This window comes from Scyliorhinus torazame, chromosome 19 (genome assembly GCF_047496885.1).
Source record: "Scyliorhinus torazame isolate Kashiwa2021f chromosome 19, sScyTor2.1, whole genome shotgun sequence".
Classification (NCBI taxonomy): domain Eukaryota; kingdom Metazoa; phylum Chordata; class Chondrichthyes; order Carcharhiniformes; family Scyliorhinidae; genus Scyliorhinus; species Scyliorhinus torazame.
In genome coordinates this window covers 7,817,258-7,824,250 of record NC_092725.1, presented here as the reverse complement: position 1 = coordinate 7,824,250, position 6,993 = coordinate 7,817,258, and the positions used below count along the sequence as shown (strand labels likewise).

The following is a 6,993-nucleotide window of genomic DNA, read 5'->3' as shown; positions in this document are numbered from 1 at the left end:
CCTTCCCCCAATTTCTCTACCCTGCTCTCCTTCGCTCCCCACTCTCTTTCTACCCACCGCCTCTTCCTCCGCTTTCCCCTGCCCTCTCCCTCTACCGTCTGCTCTCACTCGGCCCTCTCTCTCTCTTTAATCTCCCTCATTGCCTTTTCCACTCCTCTCCTCCCTTCCGTCTCTCCCTCATGCTATCATTCACGCTACGCCTCTCTCTTTTCCCCCCTTGCTCCATTGCCACCTGCCCCACCCTCTGAAGCAGTCCCTCCGCCATCTACCTCTCTCTGTACCCCGCTCTCTCCATCCACATTTTTGTTCTCCCCTTCCCCCCCCCCCTCACCTTCCTGTCTCTCTCTCTCCCTCGTGTTCCCACTCACTCTGCCATTCTCTCGCACTTCCCCTCCCTCTTACCCTCGCACTCGCCCTGCCCCTCCCTCTCCCAACGCCCCTTGCCCACGTCCCGTCTTTTCCTGTTTGCCCTTTTGCCCAATCACTTTGCTCCGTCCAAGCCCCCTCCATCTCCCGCCTCCACCTCTCCTTCTCTCTCTCTCCCTATCTCCAGCGCCATGTCCATCTCTCCCAGCAGTCCGGATGTTTTGGGAGCTGCAGCATCTCCTGTTCCCACAAAGCTGCCGGGATGGCTGTGGTAGGGATGGCTACCCCTCAGGCGGACCGGAAGTCACGGGAGGTTCTGTAGGAGCCAATGGAGAGGACAGGATTCACCGGAACCTGTGGGAGACACAGAAAGGGGGGGGGTCAGAATGTGGGAACAGCACCAATATTCCAGAATAAACCTCTCAATATCCCAGAATAAACACCCTCAATATTCCAGAATAAACCCCTCAATATTCCAGAATAAACCCCTCAATATCCCAGAATAAACACCCTCAATATCCCAGAATAAACACCTCAATATCCCGGAATAAACCCCTCAATATCCCAGAATAAACACCTCAATATCCCAGAATAAACCCCTCAATATCCCAGAATAAACCCCTCAATATTCCAGAAAAAACACGCTCAATATTCCAGAATAAACCCGTCAATATCCCAGAATAAACACCCTCAATATCCCAGAATAAACACCCTCAATATCCCAGAATAAACACCCTCAATATCCCAGAATAAACCCCTCAATATCCCAGAATAAACACCTCAATATCCCGGAATAAACCCCTCAATATCCCAGAATAAACACCTCAATATCCCAGAATAAACACCTCAATATCCCAGAATAAACCCCTCAATATCCCAGAATAAACCGCTCAATATTCCAGAATAAACACCCTCAATATCCCGGAATAAACCCCTCAATATCCCAGAATAAACCCCTCAATATCCCAGAATAAACCCCTCAATATTCCAGAATAAACCCCTCAATATTCCAGAATAAACCGCTCAATATTCCAGAATAAACCCCTCAATATCCCAGAATAAACACCTCAATATCCCGGAATAAACCCCTCAATATCCCAGAATAAACCCCTCAATATCCCAGAATAAACCCCTCAATATCCCAGAATAAACCCCTCAATATCCCAGAATAAACCCGTCAATATCCCAGAATAAACGCCCTCAATATCCCAGAATAAACCCCGCAATGTCCCAGAATAAACACCCTCAATATCCCAGAATAAACCCCGCAATATTCCAGAATAAACACCCTCAATATTCCAGAAAAAACACCCTCAATATTCCAGAATAAACCCGTCAATATCCCAGAATAAACGCCCTCAATATCCCAGAATAAACCCGTCAATATCCCAGAATAAACGCCCTCAATATCCCAGAATAAACCCCGCAATGTCCCAGAATAAACACCCTCAATATCCCAGAATAAACCCCGCAATATTCCAGAATAAACCCCTCAATAACCCAGAATCAACACCCTCAATATCCCAGAATAAACCCCTCAATATCCCAGAATAAACACCCTCAATATCCCAGAATAAACACCCTCAATATTCCAGAATAAACCCCTCAATATCCCAGGATAAACACCCTCATTATTCCAGAATAAACACCCTCAATATCCCAGGATAAACCCCTCAATATCCCAGAATAAACACCCTCAATATCCCAGAATAAACCCCTCAATATCCCAGAATAGACCCCTCAATATCCCAGAATAAACCCCTCAATATCCCCGAATAAACACCTCAATATCCCGGAATAAACACCTTCAATATCCCAGAATAAACCCCTCAATATCCCAGAATAAACACCCTCAATATTCCAGAATAAACCCCTCAATATCCCAGAATAAACACCCTCAATATCCCAGAATAAACCCCTCAATATCCCAGAATAAACCCCTCAATATCCCAGAATAAACCCCTCAATGTTCCAGAATAAACCCGTCAATATCCCAGAATAAACCCCTCAATATCCCAGAATAAACCCCTCAATATCCCAGAATAAACACCCTCAATATCCCAGAATAAACCCGTCAATATCCCAGAATAAACCCCTCAATATCCCAGAATAAACACCCTCAATATCCCAGAATAAACCCCTCAATGTTCCAGAATAAACCCGTCAATATCCCAGAATAAACCCGTCAATATCCCAGAATAAACCCCTCAATATTCCAGAATAAACACCCTCAATATCCCAGAATAAACCCCTCAATATCCCAGAATAGACCCCTCAATATCCCAGAATAAACAACCTCACTATCCCAGAATAAACCCCTCAATATCCCAGAATAAACACCCTCAATATCCCAGAATAAACAACCTCACTATCCCAGAATAAACACCCTCAATATCCCGGAATAAACACCCTCAATATCCCAGAATAAACCCCTCAATATCCCAGAATAAACACCCTCAATATCCCAGAATAAACCCCTCAATATCCCAGAATAAATCCCTCAATATCCCAGAATAAACACCCTCAATATCCCAGAATAGACCCCTCAATATCCCAGAATAAACCCGTCAATATCCCAGAATAAATCCCTCAATATTCCAGAATAAACACCCTCAATATCCCAGAATAAACACCCTCAGTATCCCAGAATAAACAACCTCACTATCCCAGAATAAACACCCTCAATATCCCGGAATAAACACCCTCAATATCCAAGAATAAACCCCTCAATATTCCAGAATAAACCCGTCAATATCCCAGAATAAACCCCTCAATATCCCAGAATAAACACCCTCAATATCCCGGAATAAAGACCCTCAATATCCCAGAATAAACACCCTCAATATCCCAGAATAAACCCCTCAATATCCCTGAATAAACCCGTCAATATCCCAGAATAAACCCCTCAATATTCCAGAATAAACACCCTCAATATTCCAGAATAAACACCCTCAATATCCCAGAATAAACCCCTCAATATTCCAGAATAAACACCTCAATATTCCAGAATAAACCCGTCAATATCCCAGAATAAACCCCTCAATATTCCAGAATAAACACCCTCAATATTCCAGAATAAACCCGTCAATATCCCAGAATAAACCCGTCAATATCCCAGAATAAACACCCTCAATATCCCAGAATAAACACCCTCAATATCCCAGAATAAATCACTCAATATCCCAGAATAAACACACTCAGTATCCCAGAATAAATCACTCAATATCCCAGAATAAACACCCTCAGTATCCCATAATAAACCCCTCAGTATCCCATAATAAACCCCTCAAAATCCCAGAATAAACCCCTCAATATCCCAGAATAAACCCCTCAATATCCCAGAATAAACCCCTCAATATCCCCGAATAAACCCCTCAATATTCCAGAATAAACCCGTCAATCTCCCAGAATAAACCCATCAATATCCCAGAATAAACACCTCAATATCCCAGAATAAACACCCTCAGTATCCCATAATAAACCCCTCAATATCCCAGAATAAACCCCTCAATATCACAGAATAAACCCCTCAATATCCCAGAATAAACCCCTCAATATTCCAGAATAACCCCCTCAATATCCCAGAATAAACCCCTCAATATCCTGGAATAAACACCCTCAATATCCCAGAATAAACACCTCAATATCCCAGAATAATCACACTCAATATCCCAGAATAAACCTGTCAATATCCCAGAATAAACCCCTCAATATCCCAGAATAAACACCTCAATATGCCAGAATAAACACCCTCAATATCCCAGAATAAACCTCCTCAATATCCCGGAATAAACACCTCAATATCCCAGAATAAACACCTCAATATCCCAGAATTATCCCGTCAATATCCCAGAATAGACCTCTTCAATATCCCGGAATAAACACCCTCAATATTCCAGGATAAACAACCTCACTATCCCAGAATAAACCCCTCAATATCCCAGAATAGACCTCCTCAATTTCCCAGAATAAACACCTCAATGTCCCAGAATAAACCCCTCAATATCCCAGAATAAAAACCCTCAATATCCCAGAATAAACCCCTCAATATCCCAGAATAAACACCCTCAATATCCCAGAATAAACACCCTCAATATCCCGGAATAAACACCTCAATATCCCAGAATAGACCTCCTCAATATTCCAGAATAAACACCCTCAATATCCCGGAATAAACACCTCAATATCCCAGAATAGACCTCCTCAATATCCCAGAATAAACACCCTCAATATCCCAGAATAAACCCCTCAATATCCCAGAATAGACCTCCTCAATATTCCAGAATAAACACCCTCAATATCCCGGAATAAACACCTCAATATCCCAGAATAAACCGGTCAATATCCCAGAATAAACACCCTTAGTATCGCATAATAAACACCCTCAATATCCCAGAATAAACCCCTCAATATCCCAGAATAAACACCTCAATATCCCAGAATAAACCCCTCAAGATCCCACCATAAACCCCTCAATATCCCAGAATAAACCCCTCAATATTCCAGAATAAACACCCTCAATATCCCAGAATAAACACCCTCAGTATCCCATAATAAACACCCTCAATATCCCAGAATAAACACCCTCAATATTCAAGAATAAACACCCTCAATATCCCAGAATAAACCCGTCAATATCCCAGAATAAACCCGTCAATATCCCAGAATAAACCCCTCAATATCCCAGAATAAACCTCTCAATATTCCAGAATGAACCCGTCAATATCCCAGAATAAGCCCCTCAATATCCCAGAATAAACCCCTCAATATCCCAGAATAAACACCTCAATAATCCAGAATAAACCCCTCAATATTCCAGAATAAACCCGTCAATATCCCAGAATAAACACCCTCAATATCCCAGAATAAACCCCTCAATATCCCAGAATAAACACCTCAATATCCCGGAATAAACACCCTCAATATCCCAGAATAAACACCCTCAATATCCCAGAATAAACAACCTCACTATCCCAGAATAAACACCTCAATATTCCAGAATAAACCCCTAAATATCCCAGAATAAACACCCTCAATATCCCAGAATAAACAACCTCACTATCCCAGAATAAACACCTCAATATCCCAGAATAAACCCCTCAATATCCCAGAATAAACACCCTCAATATTCCAGAATAAACCCCTCAATATCCCAGAATAAACCCCTCAATATCCCAGAATAAACACCCTCAATATTCAAGAATAAACACCCTCAATATCCCAGAATAAACCCGTCAATATCCCAGAATAAACCGGTCAATATCCCAGAATAAACCCCTCAATATCCCAGAATAAACCTCTCAATATTCCAGAATGAACCCGTCAATATCCCAGAATAAACCCCTCAATATCCCAGAATAAACACCTCAATAATCCAGAATAAACCCCTCAATATTCCAGAATAAACCCGTCAATATCCCAGAATAAACACCCTCAATATCCCAGAATAAACCACTCAATATCCCAGAATAAACACCTCAATATCCCGGAATAAACACCCTCAATATCCCAGAATAAACACCCTCAATATCCCAGAATAAACAACCTCATTATCCCAGAATAAACACCTCAATATTCCAGAATAAACCCCTAAATATCCCAGAATAAACACCCTCAATATCCCAGAATAAACCCCTCAATATCCCAGAATAAACACCCTCAATATTCCAGAATAAACCCGTCAATATCCCAGAATAAACACCCTCAATATCCCAGAATAAACACCCTCAATATCCCAGAATAAACACCCTCAATATTCCAGAATAAACCCGTCAATATCCCAGAATAAACACCTCAATAACCCAGAATAAACACCCTCAGTATCCCATAATAAACCCTTCAATATCCCAGAAAGACCTCCTCAATATCCCAGAATAAACCCCTCAATATCCCGGAATAAACACCCTCAATATCCCAGAATAAATACTTCAATATCCCAGAATAAACACCTCAATATCCCAGAATAAACACCCTCAATATCCCAGAATAAACCCCTCAATATCCCAGAATAAACCCCTCAATATCCCAGAATAAACACCTCAATATCCCAGAATAAACACCCTCAATATCCCAGAATAAACCCCTCAATATCCCAGAATAAACACCCTCAATATCCCAGAATAAACCCCTCAATATCCCAGAATAAACCCGTCAATATCCCAGAATAAATCCGTCAATATCCCAGAATAAACACCCTCAATATTCCAGAATAAACACCCTCAATATCCCAGAATAAACCCCTCAATATCCCAGAATAGACCTCCTCAATATAACAGAATAAACACCCTCAATATCCCAGAATAAACAACCCCACTATCCCAGAATAAACACCCTCAATATCCCAGAATAAATCCCTCAATATCCCAGAATAAACACCCTCAATATCCCAGAATAGACCCCTCAATATCCCAGAATAAACCCGTCAATATCCCAGAATAAATCCCTCAATATTCCAGAATAAACACCCTCAATATCCCAGAATAAACACCCTCAGTATCCCAGAACAAACAACCTCACTATCCCAGAATAAACACCCCCAATGTCCCGGAATAAACACCCTCAATATCCCAGAATAACCCCCTCAATATTCCAGAATAAACCCGTCAATATCCCAGAATAAACACCCTC

At 41.6% G+C, this 6,993-nt stretch overlaps 1 protein-coding gene across 1 annotated transcript in view; it reads right to left on the bottom strand.

Annotated features, from left to right (window-relative positions):
* Positions 1–440: 440 nt before the first annotated feature.
* LOC140395999 (myc-associated zinc finger protein-like) overlaps positions 441–6,993 on the bottom strand; it is a 182,611-nt gene continuing 176,058 nt past the window's right edge. The window contains 1 exon segment of the mRNA XM_072484036.1: positions 441–720. The gene's annotated coding sequence lies outside the window, so the exon portion shown is untranslated.